Source organism: Pelodiscus sinensis, chromosome 20 (assembly GCF_049634645.1).
Source record: "Pelodiscus sinensis isolate JC-2024 chromosome 20, ASM4963464v1, whole genome shotgun sequence".
Classification (NCBI taxonomy): Eukaryota; Metazoa; Chordata; order Testudines; family Trionychidae; genus Pelodiscus; species Pelodiscus sinensis.
The window spans coordinates 15592198-15609104 of record NC_134730.1 but is presented as its reverse complement, the minus strand read 5'-3'; positions in this window follow the sequence as shown (position 1 = coordinate 15609104).

Here is a 16907-nt window from a genome sequence, read left to right as displayed (position 1 = left end):
GGCTAGCTAGTTCGAACTATCTAGCCCGTGCCGCGTGTAGCCGCGCGGCACGGGGTTCGCACTAGCTTCATTAGCAAGTTCGGTATGCATACATTACCCCACTAGTTTGAACTAGCGGGGTAGTGTAGACATACCCTCTGAGACTGATCCACTGGGTGGTCAATGGAGTTAAGACCAGCCAAATCCAATGGAGATTGCTTTCCTGTCAACCCTGTTACTCCACCCCAATAAGACGAGTAAGGGAAGTTGACAGGAGAGTTTTTCCCATCGATCCCCCGCTTGTAGAGCCCATGGTAACTCAACCTAAGGAACATCAACTCCAGCTATGTTATTCATATAGTTGGAGTTGCTTAACTTAAGTTGACTTTCTGCAGTAGCGTAGATATAGGTAAAAAAGTGACACCTCTAGCAAGATTGTTACCTACACAACCCTCAACAGCATTGTTATCTTTCTATGTATATAACAAAAATTTCCTGCGGGATGACAGAGTGACATCATCAGAGTGATGTCATCTGCATCCTCATGCCGCTGCCATGGCCCGCCGCCGCCTCTGCCCTCAGCTGTTTGCTGTGGCCAGCCTTAGTGCTGTCCCCCCGGGCACGGGCTGCTCCAGCTCTGTCTCCTGGTTCATGCCCCAGGGGCTGCACCACTGGAGAGGAGCTGCTGAGGCTGAGTCCCCTCCACCATCCAAGCCTGACCCTCACCCTGGGCCATGCCAGGTCACCTCGGCCATCCGAGCCTGACTCCTTGCCCCTCAGACAGTGCGAGGTCCCCTCTGCCAACTGAACCCCCTGGTTCCCCAGGCCACCCCATGACCCTTCCACCATCTGAACCTGACCCCTCAGGCTGCACCAAGTTCCCTCCACCATCTACGTCCAACCCCAATCCTGGGCCTCCCCATATCCCCTCTGCCATCCAAGCCCAACCCACCCACCCCAGGCCACCTTGCCATAGTCAAATGCCCTTCCTCCTGGCAAAATTCCCTGCCCTCAGCACGCTCCTAGCCCCTCCCCCCAACCAGACACCTACCCCCTGAGAGAGAGGGGTGGCAAGTAGAGCAAGCAGCGAGCACAGCCCCTTAGTATTTGTTCCAGGCAGATTTAGAAGGAACAATGCCATCTGCTGGCTCTGATACTAATACCTGCAGTGTTCAGATGTTTCTTTGTCATCTCCCTTCCAGGTACCAACCAGTGTGTTATCTTACACTCACTTGCTGATCTTTTAGTAGTCTATTGGGCCTGTATGCAACATAAAAGCCTATGCATATGGAACTGCAAGTAGCTAACAATGGTATTGGAAGTGCAAACTACCCAAGTGTATTAAAACAGCGGTTAGCTCCCACAGAGATGTATTCAAGCAACATTGACCCAGTGGTCAACTTATCAGGCATCCCTTGCTCCACGACAGACATCTACCAACATTAAAGCCCAATTCAAGCTGCTCTGAATGCTCATTACAAAGTAAATACTTAAAACGAGAGAGAAACATGGAAAAAGTGATTTGGCATTGAGAAAGGTTTGTGCTAGTTTCTCCCTGTAGTCATTAGGAATTGGGTAGTAACTGTTTAGCTAGTTTGTGAACCTTTTAATAGCCCTCACTGTCTCATATTTCCATTTGTAGCTAGTCTTGGGCTAGGTTAGCCTTGGAGAAATGCTAGTTAAGGGGGCAAATATATCATCTAGTCTAGGTAAAGGGTACTGATCTGAATGTCATGCTGGGTTAATGGTAACTTCGAAGTCATGGCAGATACGACATCTCCACTTTTTTCACTACTGCCACTACAGCAGTGTTCTGTTTCCTCCACTTAATCTTGGTTACAATTCCAGAGTCTTTTAAGTGCTGGTTTTCTGCCTCTACCTTTGACTGTGTTGCAAAGCATTGCAACATTTAGGAATTTTTCCACTTCGGCCATCTGATGCAGATATGCGTGCACTGAATTTTGACCAGGTTTCAGAGGTGAAACCTACTGCTAGGAGGAGTAATTAAAAATGTAGGATGAGCAACAGATTTGGGATTCATATTCCATGTCTCTCTTTTTAATATAAAATAAGTCCATTAAATCTTTGTCTTCACTGACAGCTTTCACCTTAGAAGAAAGGCATTAATATTTAAAGAAATTTTAAGATTCGTTTTAAGGTGTGGGAAGTGGAATGTACTCAAGATTTTCTGGTTATCAATCTGAGCCTAATCTGAAGTATCGCATAGAAACGGTATTATCTGCAGCAAGAAATATGCACTCAGAATAACTTTGCATTGTCATGAGCAAGGAAGATATGCCTCATTCTCAGACAGTGTAGCATAGCTGGCTCCTCTTTAAAGATACTAACACCGTTCATGTTATGTGCTGTCTTTGCACATGGTAGCATACTTCTCTTGTAAGTGCATTTCACTTTTGGCGTATTATTTTGTACAACTTTCCTCTAGCGTTCCATGCCCACTCCCCAAATGGTATCAAACTTCTAATTCTGTTTTCTCCTGTGTGTTTTTAACATGCTATCTTGGGTTTTCTAGATCGGACTTTTCTTTGGTTGTATGCCACTGGAAGATTTACCTGGTGCTGCTCGGGTCCTTAATTCAATTAATGTTTGTTTGTCAGAAAATACAATGAAAATGTCTATGCGTCATTTGCTCTGGGGTGGGACTGAGAATGAGGCTGCCCTGGGGAGAGAGGACTACCTCAGCACACTCTCACGGTAGCCACTTGGGGCCAGAGGAAAAGCGCCTCTCCATGACTGCTACAGCTCCAGCAGGCACAGCGAAGGGAGAGGTGCATGTTCCCTGCCTGGGGCGGGTCCAGATACATCTGCCCACTGTGCTCCCCAGATAAAGTGAGGAATGCAGCAAACTATGCACCTTTCCCCACAACCAGTAATGTTTCTCTATGAATTGGGGGGTGGCGGTAGGAGCTGAAGCTCCCCCCCTCCGCCCCACCAAAGGGTGCTCAGGCCTGGGGAAGACCCAGATGGGGGGCATGCCCCCAGCCAGCTCCTTTCACCTACCTGGTGAGTCTGTCTCTTTTCTGTATGGTTTAATGAGAAGCAATCCCATTCCAGGAAGATCCCACTTTCCTGGCACAACCAAACTCTTACCTTGCAGTAAGTTATAAAGGGGAATTGTGTACTGAATTTGGTGGTCCTAGCTCTTACTATTTAGTAGGAGTTTTTGAACAAATAGACAGACGATAAACTTTCTCAAATATTTAGTACATATGCAACCAGGATCACTTGTCTCCACACTAACAGCCTCCTGCATAGCACCAAGTCAATGTTATTTCAGTAAATTCTGTGTTCTTACAATCAATCCCAATAGGTGTCATCGGTGTCAATCTTAGGACCTTCATTCTCTCTTCTCTTCCTTCGGTGCATATTAAGAGTGAGCCATAGGGTACGTCTAGACTACATGCCTCTGTCGCCAGAGGCATGTAGATTAGGCTACCAGACATAGGAAAATGAAGCGGCGATTTAAATAATCGCTGCTTCATTTAAATTTACATGGCTGCCGTGCTGAGCCGACAATCAGCTGATCAGCTGTTTGTCGGCTCAGCGCGATAGTCTGGACGCGCGGGTGGCGACATCAAAGGTATTTGTAGACCACCCAGGTATACCTCATGCCAGGAGGCATACCTGGGTGGTCAACAAATACCTTTGATGTCGCCACCTGCGCGTCCAGACTATCGCGCTGAGCCGACAAACAGCTGATTAGCTGTTTGTCGGCTCAGCGCGGCAGCCATGTAAATTTAAATGAAGCGGCGATTATTTAAATTGCCGCTTCATTTTCCTATGTCTGGTAGCCTAATCTACATGCCTCTAATGACAGAGGCATGTAGTTTAGACGTACCTAACTATGCAGCATGCTGCCTTCTAGCACAGATCGTTTTACAGCCTCTCTCCGACTTACGAACCGGTTATGGACCAAGCAATTGGTTGTAACTCAGTTTGTTCTTAAGTCGGACCCCATAGAGTTAAATGCTACCGCACTGTTTGTAAGCGCGGATTGCATTCGTAACTTGGGGTCCGCCATTTATGACAGCTTCGGTCATAACTGCGAACGGTCATAAGTCAACCATTCGCAACTCGAGGACCTGCTGAATTCTGATTAACTGTATGTGATCAAAGGACCAGACACTTTTCATCTCACAGACCATGATTCAGATTTAGATACATCTTAATTTTAAAGGCAAAATTATTTTAATTATGCTAGACTGCTTTGAAGAAGTTCAGCCTAGGAGTTTATTCTTCCATGAGAAATGCTTGTTTTCCTTAAAAGACATTTGCTCATGGAACAATCCTTTCTTCGTATACTCCAGGAATTTTATTAGTGGGACCGTACATTTGAAAGGGCCATCCTCACGTTTAGCCACCTGTGTAATTACTGTGTTCTCTGACATATTTGTTCTCTATTATATGCAATATGAACACCTGTATTTCGATAATTGAAGGTGGATGCTAAATCCATGTCTGTGCTTTTGACAGCCAGATCCAAAGTTGTTGTAATAACAAAGAACAAATCCAGCAAGAATGATATCGTCCTCTGCATATTACAACCACTTATCAGACCTATAAATCATACATTTGGGCAAACTTTGGACATGTTCTGTGTTCACTTACAAAGAGCTACCTGTAGACAAATTTGCCAAAAATACACCAGTATTACAAAATGGTGAGGCATTGGGGCTATTGGAAAGCTGGGAAAGGAGTTAGTTGAAAACTAAGTTGTACAAACATCTCCATATGTCGTTAAAAAATGGAAATGAAGTTGACTCATTATCTTTGGTGGAAACGTTGTTATATCTGGAAACTTTAAACAAACAATAGACTATAAAAAAGCAACTTCTGAGCATCATTCATGCTAAGTACCCGGCAACTGGCAATATCACATGGACTTGGATCAACAACCAGATGTTCTACAATATGCCAGTAAGTGGGTTTTCAAAGCTAGAAGATAGCAGAAGACAATGTTCTACGAAGAGTTTTATATACATTTTCAAGTATAAAAACATTGTGGCTATGTCTACACTGGAGAGTTGTTGTGCCAGAAGTATGCAAATGAGGCTCAGCATGTTATATCGCCGAGCCTCATTTGCATATCTAATGAGCCGCCATTTTTGCAGAAGAGGCTCTTGCGCCAGAAGGAGCTGTCTACATTTCCCCTTCTTGCGCAAGAAAAACCCTCTTGCACAATGCTGTTACGCTGATTATTTTCAGGAATAACGGCATTGTGCAAGAGGGTTTTTCTTGCGCAAAAAGGGGCAGTGTAGATGCTGCTTCTGGTGCATGAGCCTCTTCTGCAAAAAATGGCAGCTCATTACATATGCAAATGAGGCTTGGCGATATTCCACTCTTAGCCTCATTTGCATACTACTGGTGCAACAACCCGCCAGCATAGACATAGCCTCTCTGTAATACTTGAGGTTATTCATGTACAACAGCTACCTGCCCAAACAGTAAAAATCTCAATGAAATCCAATTAAGTAACATAAAACACAGAGGACCGCAACAGCTCACTAATTTATAGGAAACACTGTATTCATCCAGCTCTCATTCAGCATGCATAACAATCTACTATAAACATAGGTAAATACACCACCAAAATTCCACCCCTCTTCCCGATTAGTGATTCACACCTAGTAAAACTTCTCTGGCCATACCAATAAAACATTTTTTATAATCCATACTTCCTGGCCAGGCCTACATCCAAGAGCCTTTGAAAGCTTAGAAAAATTAGCTGCAGAGAAAAAAAAGAAAGAGATATAAAATCACATCTGTTAGAAATAATTGCTTTTGGGCGAGGAGATGCTTTGAGGGAAGGAAGAGGAAAAGTTTTTTCCCTTAACTATCTGCTTTTGATGGAGGGATTCCTTCAGAACATACTGTTTAGTCTCTCCTTCTTGAAGGCTATTTCTGGCCCCAGAGAAAACTTTGAAATGCCATTTTGGGTTTGCCTTTTTGTGGTGGCTGTCATTATTCTCTCTCTAATCAAAGATTTAATTAACATTTTACATTTCACAATAAAAGTGCATATGGGTACTTAACTAGCTAGATGCTTTAAAAACAAAAAGAGTTGAGAGAGAAGAAAAAGTCTGTGAAACATCCCCTGTAAAGCAGCACGTTAATGACCTTTTATAAAAGCATGTGGGATTTTTCCTCGCAAACTTATTGAAAAGCAGACCCTAAAATGTCTCTTATGAATCAAAGGAATAGAGCTATTTCATGATCAACATGGAGTCTCATTGGCTACATAACTACGTCACAAAACCTCTCCAGTGTACTCCTTTGCTGGCAGCATGAAGAAGATATACTAAGGATTATAGGCATGGGAAGTCCGGGTGTGGGGGTGCTACAGCACCCGGGGGTTTTGTGCCCACTGTCCTGGCCTCTGGGCCTGCTGCTGCATGGGGGTTCTGCTGCTGGCCCTGGGTCCCACTCCACTGGCAGACCTTGGAGCTATACCACTGACCCAAGTGTGTTAGCCACCTGCCCCAAATATGGGGCTCCCAGCCACTGGCCCCACCACCAGTCTAGGGGCTGTACTGCCCACCCAGTATTCCTCTTGGTCGCTGGAGTGGGGGGGCTTTGCCACCAGCCCTGCACACAGGGCTCCACTCAGCTACTGGCTCTGCACCCCGGGCTCTGTAGCCAACCCGGACTCCTGCTCAGCCATCAGCTCTGAAGACTCTGTTGCCAGCCTTAGGGTCCCGGCTGCAGACCCTAGTCTTAAGGAGCATTGACAGGCATGGGCAGGGTTGGGGAGGGCAGCTCAGCATCACCCACTCCACGAATTGTTAACTATTGTCTCACAGCAAGAAGACTGTGGGGCAGGACCCAAGCCCATTGACGGAAGACTGTGTGTAGGGAGGAAAGGGTGGAACTTCTACTGCCACTGAATAAGTGCTGCACAGATATTCTAGGCATAAATTGAACTATATTTTGTTTGTCTGTAAGGTGCTACAGGACCATTTGTCTTTTCAGGCAGGTTCATTTTATTAGCCCCTAATGGCTGGTTTTGCACCACGGAAGTAAAAGCCAGTATTGCCATTGGTTTCTACCAGACAACTGGGTCTTAAATTAACAAACAGGAGGAGTTGGAGAAAATTCTCTATAGATTTCCCAAGTCCTCTTTATCTACTGTAATAACATTTAATATGATTTCTTACTAATAAGCAAATTATACTTAAAATGTACATGAACAATCCCATTTCTGCTGCATACTCAAATGATCCATCTTTCTATCTTTATGAACTAAAAAATAGTAGCACCTTTTTAAAATATTGCACTCGGATAACCTCTTTTGTCTACCGTTAGCAAAAATTAGTTTGGTCTTCCCAGCTTTCTTTAAATTCCTTTTTAATAAAACACAGCTTCTCTTCTTCTTCTGTCCTTGTCATTCATATGATAAACAGCAGTTCATTGCATCTGTCTTGTCATTTTCCTTTGTGTGTTTAACCTCCTGAGTCTATATACTCCTGTACTTCTTCTTAGGTAATTTGTTCTTTCATCAGTGTCCAAAAATTCTCTTCTGCACTCCTATGTACTTTCCAAGGTTCACTATTTTATATTCTTTAACTGACTTTCTGTCTTTAAGGCTGATTTCCTTTATATTTACAAAAGTTTATTCTAAACTTACTTTTGAGGTCTAACAAAAAGAAATACTTCAAGAAGAAAAAGAGAAGGCACCTGTGATTCAATGTTCAACAAGTGCGCAAAGTGAAAAATTCAAATGTGGAGTTTAAACATCACAAAGGCAAGGACATTACAAGTCATATTTGCCCCAAAGCAGTAATCAATATCCAAACCTCCTTTTAATGTTCATCTACTCATAGTAAGCCTATGTGGGATTTACATGTTCCACATTGCCATGGTAACCGAGAATTCTGCAAAAATTAATGAATTTATCTCCTCACAACTGTTAGATGAGGGGCCCAACAACAGAAAAATTAAGTGACTTGCCCAAGATCACATGGGAAGTCTGTGTCAGAGCAGGAAACTCTACTCTCTATAACTACACTGTAATCTCTTGCATCCCAAGTCCACTGCTTTTAACAGGAAGACCATCTTCTGTCACGTCTAAGGCTTCAAAATCCAGGAAGGAGGGGGAAAATCAAGTCCAAGATTTTCAGAAGTGTTTCATGATTTTGAGAGTCCACCCTAATGAGTCTGAAAGGGCCTTATTTTCCGAGAGCAGATGACCAAGCATTCCATGGAACATCGGACTCTTAAGGTGTTGCAAGTTTAGCTTACAAAAATCACAAGTCACTTCTGAAAAATCTCTGCCAAAGTCTCTGTAAATATAAAATAAACCCGCTTGCTGTACACAAATATTATTCATAACCCATAATCCATCCTTGAGATATGAAGCGGGCTGAGTGCTGCTATTAGAGGCAGAGGCTTAGATTAAATTCTGGCAAGGCATTTAATAGAAGGAAGCAGCCCTTCACCTTTTAGCCTCAGGGTTATAGACATTGAACATATCCTACTGTTCACACAGGACTAAGTGAAGCTGAGACTGAACAGCTAGAATAAACTTCACCAAAAGAGAAACATATTGGTATCATGCCCTTCAGACATTGGCTCTGAAAGGCTAACATGAGGAGATGGATTTCCCACTAAGGCAAAATTGTTTTGTTGAGCAACAAGAAAATATCCCAAAGGCTTCTGTTTCCAGTCAGCTGTGACGTTTACGGACATATCGCCTATCACTAATATTAAGGAAGGTGGCAGGGTTTGGATCCTATTAAAAGGAGAAGAGGGGAAAGACTGGGCAGTGTGCCAGGTCCAGCATCTGCCAGGACTGTTGTTTTTTTTTAAAGGAAATAAAAAGCATCCCTTAAAGTTACAGCAGTTGGGAGGGAGGAAGGTGGACCGAGACTCTTGCTCCTGTTGTGCATCTCTGTGAGAAGAATTGCCATGTTCCCAGTGCCAAGGCAAGTGCTGATGTTTCAATTGCAGCTTTTAAATCTTGTGTCTCCAGAAAAGCTCAATATCACTGTCACTAATTTCTCTTCCCCAACAGGCGCCCAAAGCTTGATAGCTCTGACCTTCAATCTTTCTCGGCTTCCCTCGCTTTCTCTCCGTTCTCTTCACATGGTTCTGTGTATATTCACCTTCGCAAAAGTTCACAGCCTCAATTTCCCCCCTGCGATATGAGAGCTGTAACTTTCTTCAGCATTACAACTCAGACCTCATCACTGCAGTGAGGTTTTACATTTGTGGCACTGTAGCTGGAGGCTGAATAGCATTTCCTGGTTTGTTTTGGGATAGGCTTTGAAAAGCTGCTTAACAAGAAAAGGGGCTACCAGAAAAAAAGACATCACTGCCACATGACAGGCGGCAGTATATATTAGCTATCTCCACTTGTGGGAGGATCAATGCTGAGATGGTTGATCTTCCAGTGTTTGATTTAGAGGGTCTAGTAAAGACACGTTAAATCGAATGCTGAGGGTGTCTCCATGGGTATGTCTACAATCAGTGGCGGATATAGGGCAAACATGGCGGCCACCCCGGGCCCCGCACTTAAAAAAGCCCCACGCATGCGCCGTGGTGCCACCGCGCATACGCATGGCGTCACGGCGCACGCGCCGTGGCAAAGGGGGGGCCCTGCGGAGTTATGCTGCCCGGGGCCCCGCAAAACGGTCATATGCCCCTGTCCACAATACAGCACTAATTCGAACTAACTTAATTCGAATTAGTTAATTTGAACTAAGCTAAATCGAACTAGTGCATCTAGACCTAAAAACTAGTTCGAATTAGCGTTTTGCTAATTTGAACTAGCATGTCCACATTGAGTGGACCCTGAACCGAGGTTAAGGATGGCCGGAAGCAATGCCAGCAGGGCATCAGATTAGGACTTAGAGCGTGGAGCTGCTGTCTCAGGCTAGCCGAGGGCTGTGCTTAAAGGGACCCGACCCCCACGCCGGACAGACAGTTCTCAGGGGTGCCCCGCTTGCAAAGCAGTCCTGGCTTGGAGTGCCCTGAGTGCCCACACTTGGCATATCACAGCACTCAGCCATCAGCCCTGCTGCACTTGCTGCAGGCTGCCATCCGGAGGGTCAATCGGGGAGCTGCAGGTGAGTTTCCACCCCGAGGAGCCCGCAGAGCCACCCCAGTCCTCCTCGTCAGGGGTTCGTACCCCATTCCTCCCTCACCTCCTTCCACTTACCCCTTCCTAGCCCCCCCTTCCTGATGTACAAAATAAAGGACACGTGTGTTCAAAAATAGAAACTCTCTTTATTGAACAAAACTGGGGGAGACTGGGAAAAGGAGATGGGAGAGGGGAAGAGAGAGGGTGGGAGAGGGGAGGGCAACTAAAATGATCAGGGGTTGGGAACAGGTCCCATATGAAGAGAGGCTAAAGAGACTGGGACTTTTCAGCTTACAAAAGAGAAGACTGAGGGGGGGTATGATAGAGGTCTATAAAAGCATGAGTGGTGTGGAGAGGGTACATAAAGAAAAGTTCTTAATTAGTTCCCATAATAGAAGGACTAGAGGACACCAAATGAAATGAATGGGTAGCAGGCTTCAAACTAATAACAGAAAGTTCTTCTTCACAAAGCAAAGAGTCAACCTGTGGAACTCCTTGCTGCAGGAGGCTGTGAAGAACAGAGTTTAAAGAGAAGTTAGATACATTCATGGAGGTTGGGTCCATGGAGAGCTATTAGCCAGGGGGTAGGAGTGGTGTCCCTGCCCAAAGTTTGTGGAAGGCTGGAGAGGAATGACACGAGACAAATGGCTTGGTCATTGTCTTCGGTCCATCCCCTCCAGGGTCCCTAGGGTTGGCCGCAGTCGGCAGACAGGCTACTGGGCTAGATGGACCTTTGGTCTGACCCAGTACGGCCATTGTAAGCTCAGGGCTCAGGGTCGGGGGTCTCAGTGGACCCCCTTGATTTTCATGCACACCTGCTCCTGGGTGGCCAGGTTGGCAGCTCTCCTGCCCTAGACCGCCACTTTCCTGTGCCTAGTGCGGAGGTCGTGGACGAGGTCCACGATGTCCGCACTAGACCAGGTGGGTGCCCTCCTCTTGCGGTCCCGGGCAGCTCCCGGGAGCCGCCAGCCTGGTCCCGGGAAGAGGGGGAGGGCTGGGGGGCATCGGGTGGCTGGCTCGAGCTGTGCCAGGTGCAGGGTCTGCTAGCTGGGTGCTGGCAAGCTTGCACCTGGCACGGGCACCATAGCCAGCCCGTGCCCCTTTAAGGGGTCCGGGGCCGGGAGGGGGGGGCAATAGAGTTTCCCTGGTGTTGGCCAGAGTGGCCACCAGGGAAAGCTGGGGAGGGCTAGCCTCCCACTAGTTCGAATTAAGGGGCTACTTAATTCGAACTAGTAAGTTTGAACTAGGCTTAGTCCTCGTACAATGAGGTTTTCCTAGTTCGAACTAAGCTCTCCGCTAGTTCGAATTAAGTTCGAACTAGCGGAGCGCTAGTGTAGCACCTATCAAAGTTAATTCGAACTAACGTCTGTTAGTTCGAATTAACTTTGTATTGTAGACATACCCTCTAATACTGTATTAATAAAAATACCTTGGCGTTCTGGCATGCTGCAGATCCCTTACCCTTCTGAGATGCTTCTTCAGAATGTGAAAATAAATACACAGGGCTTATAGCTTATTTATATCCCATGTTGCTTCAGGTTCTTAATACGTTAATAATAAATCTTCACTAATATAAACACCAGTAGAATTTATTTGGTAAGATGTGACATCTACATTATCTCTCCTAGAGTACAAATATTTATTTATAAAACAGGATTTCTTTCTACAGATTAGGTTCCCAAATCTGATATCCCTAATCTGCTGAACTACTCCAATGAGTCAAGTCTGTAGACTGGGTATACATACTCACTATAAACCATTGCTGCTCTGCTGGAAACATATTGAACCCAACATTTTCTTCCTCATCTCTAAAATATAAAAAAAACAACTGGACAGGTGGAGAGATGAAAATTAGTGATGGGGACTTCAGGCGTAAGGGACCACAAATGCATATACTATAGCAGAAATGCTGAGTACAATATATATACTAGAAAATGTGTGTTGAGGATGTATCTCCCTTATATTTAACTGTTAACTGTATATTTAACTCTCTTCCCCTCTCCCACCTCCTTTTCCCAGTCTCCCCGAGTTTTGTTCAATAAAGAGAGATTCTATTTTTGACCACACGTGTCCTTTATTTTGTACATCAGGAAGGGGGGCTAGGGAAGGGTAAGTGGAAGGAGGTGAGGGAGGAATGGGGTACGAGCCCCCGATGGGGAGGACTGGGGTGGCTCTGCGGGCTTCTGGGGGTGGAAGCTCTCCTGCAGCCCCCCAATCGCCCCTCTCCCCAGATGGCAGCCTGCGGCAAGTGCAGCCGGTCTGATGGCCGAGTGCTGTGATGTGCCCAGTGTGGGCACTCAGGGCACTCCAAGCCAGGACTGCTTTGCAAGCGGGGCACCCCTGAGAACTGTCTGTCCGGCGTGGGGGTCGGGTCCCTTTAAGCACAGCCCTCGGCTAGCCTGAGGCAGCAGCTCCATGCTCTAAGTCCTCATCTGATGCCCTGCCAGCACTGCTTCCGGCCATCCTTAACCTCGGTTCAGGGTCCACTTAATGTGGACATGCTAGTTCGAATTAGCAAAACACTAATTCGAACTAGTTTTTTAGTCTGGATGCGTTAGTTCGAATTAGCTTAGTTCGAATTAACTAATTCGAACTAAGTTAGTTCGAATTAGCGCTGTAGTGCAGACATACCCTGATATACTAAAGGTATGCTTGGGATACTGCTGAATATACAAAGTAATATTCAATAATACAAATTAGTACTGCAGCGGTCTCTTAAGGTTCCAGTAAATATGGCTAAAGGGTGAAATGTTTTGAGAAGAGGCTGTAGCCCAATTGACATGTTTCAGGCATTTTTGAAAGCCTTCAGTATTGCTGCTATGGACTACTTGAGCGCAATAAGCCCCAATCTGCAAGGACTTGATTGTACAAGGTGCTGAAAAACTGCACCTTTTAGGATCAAGCCACGTAATGTTAAATTGTAAGTAGCTGACTGTGGTGTTCTAAAAAGCAAGCAATGGTTGTACTGTAAATAGAACTCATGAGTCATAATCAGTATATTGCTGGCTAAAAAACTCCATGTTTCTTAGAGAACTTCCCTTTCAAATTAGAATATTTTGGCAACCAACCTTCCGCCATGTGTTAGAAGAACATGAGTGCTGAAGTGGCAGACCAAATCTTTCTGTTATGTTTGAAAACACGAGTAAAATTAAATAAAACTCTCCCAGGACCTTTTGAGCCTTTAATCTCACATTTCAATCTTTTATTTTTACCACACATGAAACTACACATACAAAAGCTATACATACCAATCTTCTTAAACTTTCAATTAAAATTACTACAGATGATTATATATCAGAGGGGTAGCCGTGTTAGTCTGGATCTGCAAAAGTGACGAGGAGTCTTGTAGCACAGAATGCATCTGACAAAGTGGGTCTTTGCCCATGAAAGCTTATGCTCCAATACATCTGTTAGTCTATAAGGTGCTACAGGACTCCTTGTCACTTTTACACACGATTACAGTTCATGTAAAGCTCCAGCTTCCCTGAAAATACGAAATAGAAATGTCTGTCCTGGTACCAAACAAATATTCTATGTACTGATGTGACAAAGTGGGAATTAACTTGGGGTTTTTTGTGACTATGGTGCATGCCTCTGGGTATCTGTTTATGACAGGTTACTTGCTATGAAGTTAGATCAAAAGGCATTGCTAATGGAACCATATCAGAAAGATAAAACAATGGCCTAGATAAAGAGCATCCCCATACATACAATAACCAGGTATAACAGCTTGAAGAGAGACCCCCAACACAGTTGTTTTGCCAAGGCTGAGAAGCAGGCCCACTGATGGGGGAAGGGGTAATTACCCTGGGCCCCGCCAATTTAAAAGGGACTGGCCACCAGCACTGCTACTGCTGGAGCTCCAGACCCTTTAAATTGCCACTGGAGCACTGGTCTGCCACTCTGTGTGGCTCTGAGGAGCCTAGTGCTGTGATCCTGGCTGGCTGCTCCTGCCCACCCCTTCCACCCAAGGCCCTGCCCCTACTAGGGGGGATGCAGAGCTGGGCCCCAACCTGGGGGCCCACAGAAGCTGTCGGTCCCCTTGCTGAAAAGAATATGATCAGAAGAAACACTGAAGCCTCATTTATACCTCAAACTTAGGCTCTGTCCTTAGGGTGTGAAAAATTCACCCCCGAGGCACATACTTGAGCCAACCTAAGCCCAAGTAAGTGTAACGCTAACAAGTGGAACAGAACCTGGGATCGCTGGAGCTGAGTGCATGAGCCTCTACAGCTTGAGCTAAAAGCCAGCTGGCTCTCAGCTAAGACTGTAGAGGAAAGTCAGTCTTTCTCTCTAAATGTGGTCTATATGGGTGCGTCTACACAGCGCCCTAAACTCGAAATAGCAGACGCAATTTGCACTAAGCAAATTGCGTATCTTATTTTGAATCTATTTAGAAGTAGCTTATATTGAAAATTGGCGCATCTACACAGCGCCAAATTTTGAAATGACATGCTATTTCAAAACATCCTTAACCCTCGTGGAACGAGCATTACCGGGATCATAAAACAGTGCCCCTTTATTTTGAAAAATATTTTGAAATAATGGGTGGTATGTGTGGATGTGGGGTAGCTATTTTATCCCAAAATAGCTGTGCAGTGTAGATGTACCACTAAGTGCCACTACATGGGAAAATGAATCATCCAGGAGGCGTGTGGGTTATACATAGCCCTTGCGAGGTGAATGGAAAAATTCTTCTACCAACCTAGCTATTGCCTCTCAGGGCAGAGAATTTACAACAGTAATGGAAAAATCCCTTCCATCACAGTAAGACATGTCTGTGCAAACAGTGGTACCTCTGTAATGCTACAACTGTGCCACTGTAGCACCTGCAGTGTAGACATAACTTTCCATTAAAAGGCCCAGGGCTTAGAAAAGGCAGGGGCTTGGCTGAGCTAATACATTGCTCACCAAACACCAGCAAAAGCTAGCAGGCTGACAAAGGGACACAGTGACAGAGAGAATATGCTGTCAGCAGGACAGTCTGTTTCTCCTAGCCTGAGACAGCAATTAGCTGGACTGAGGCACAAATTACTTCTTAATCTTTTTTGTAAGACAGATTTATGCCCTTTGCTGTATGTGCGTTCGCCTTTGGGGGAAAGAATAAACAAGACTTGTTTGGAACATACTGGTTTTGAGTCACTGTGATCAACTGACTAGCTGCAGGTCCCCAGAGTGGAAGAGCTAGGATATGTTGCATTAACACAGTCAGTAAACAGGGTCTGCAGCATCAGAGGTGCCAGGTGTATTTGGACAGCATAGTTTCATTCAGATCCAGGTGCAAGAAAAGCCTTTAACTAACAGAGGTGGCCAGGTTAGTCTGTATCTACAAAAACAATGAGGTGTCCTGTGACACCTTAGGGTAAGTCTAAACAGCAGAGTTATTTTGGCATAACATCCATTACCCATAGGGTAATCAGACGGTTCTCTAGAGCAGTGATTTTCAAACATTTTTTTCTCATGACCCAGTTAAAGAAAATTGTTAATGACCATGACCCAACATAATTTGACTAGAGTGTGGGCTTCAGGGTAGACTGAGGATGAGAGCTTTGTGGTGTAGGAGAGGACTCAGGCTTTGGCAAGAGAGACATGGCTGGGGCAGAAGGGACTTAATTTGTGTTGCTCCTGGTCAGTGGTGCAATGGGGATGCTCAGGCAGCTTCCTGCCTCTCCTGGCACTGCAGACCATATTGCGCCACAGAAATAACTAGAAATGGGTTCCCAGCCAATGGTGCTACATTGTCCTGCATTTTGCTCCAGCCAATGGGAATGTGGTACTAGTGCTCAGGGCAAAAGCAGAACTCTATGCACTCTTTCCCACGCCCCCCAAACTCCTGATGCTGGCCGCTTCTGGGGCGCAGAATAGTCTGCAGGGCCAGGACAGGCAGGTAGCTGCCTTTAGCACTCCCTAACTGGCCCAATGTGTCCCTGTGACGAAGCACATATGTACATTAGGGTATGTCTACACTACCACCCTAGTTCGAACTAGGGTGGTTAATGTAGGCAACCGAAGTTGCAAATGAAGGCCGGGATTTAAATATCCTGGGCTTCATTTGCATCTTGCCGGGCGCCGCCATTTTTAAAGCCCCGGTAGTTCGGACTCCGTGCCCGCGGCTACACGCGGCACGGAGTAGGTAGTTCTAATTAGGCTTTCTAATTCGAACTACCGTTACACCTCGTTCCACGTTCCACAAGGAGTAATGGTAGTTCGAATTAGAAAGCCTAATTCGAACTACCTACTCCGTGTCGCGTGTAGCCGCGGGCACGGAGTCCGAACTACCGGGGCTTTAAAAATGGCGGCGCCCGGCAAGATGCAAATGAAGCCCAGGATATTTAAATCCCGGGCTTCATTTGCAACTTCGGTTGCCTACATTAACCACCCTAGTTCGAACTAGGGTGGTAGTGTAGACATACCCTTAGAGAAGTTACTCCCATGTGTAATAGGTGAGATGACCAAATTACCCACTGCTGCAAGGAAATCCTTTATTGTAGACAGGAACGGCCCTAGACAAGCTGCTGGCAACTGGCGCCCTAAGCGAAATGCGCGATCGGTGCCCCCACCTCCAAAGCCCTCAACAGCTGTTTAGCTTGATGCCCTAGGTGACCGCCTAGTTTGCCTGTATTGATGGGCCACCACTGTTGTAGATAATAGCTCTCTATTTCTTTTTCCAGAAGCAGCCCTAAGAGAACTGACAGCCATTGGCTCCTAAGTAAGAAAACAGAAATCTCTGACCCTTAACAGTCATGCTGAAAAGCTACCTCACCATACATATTTCATTCCCAATCCTTCTGGTTGCAACGTGTAGCTTCATTTTAAAGTTAACTCACAG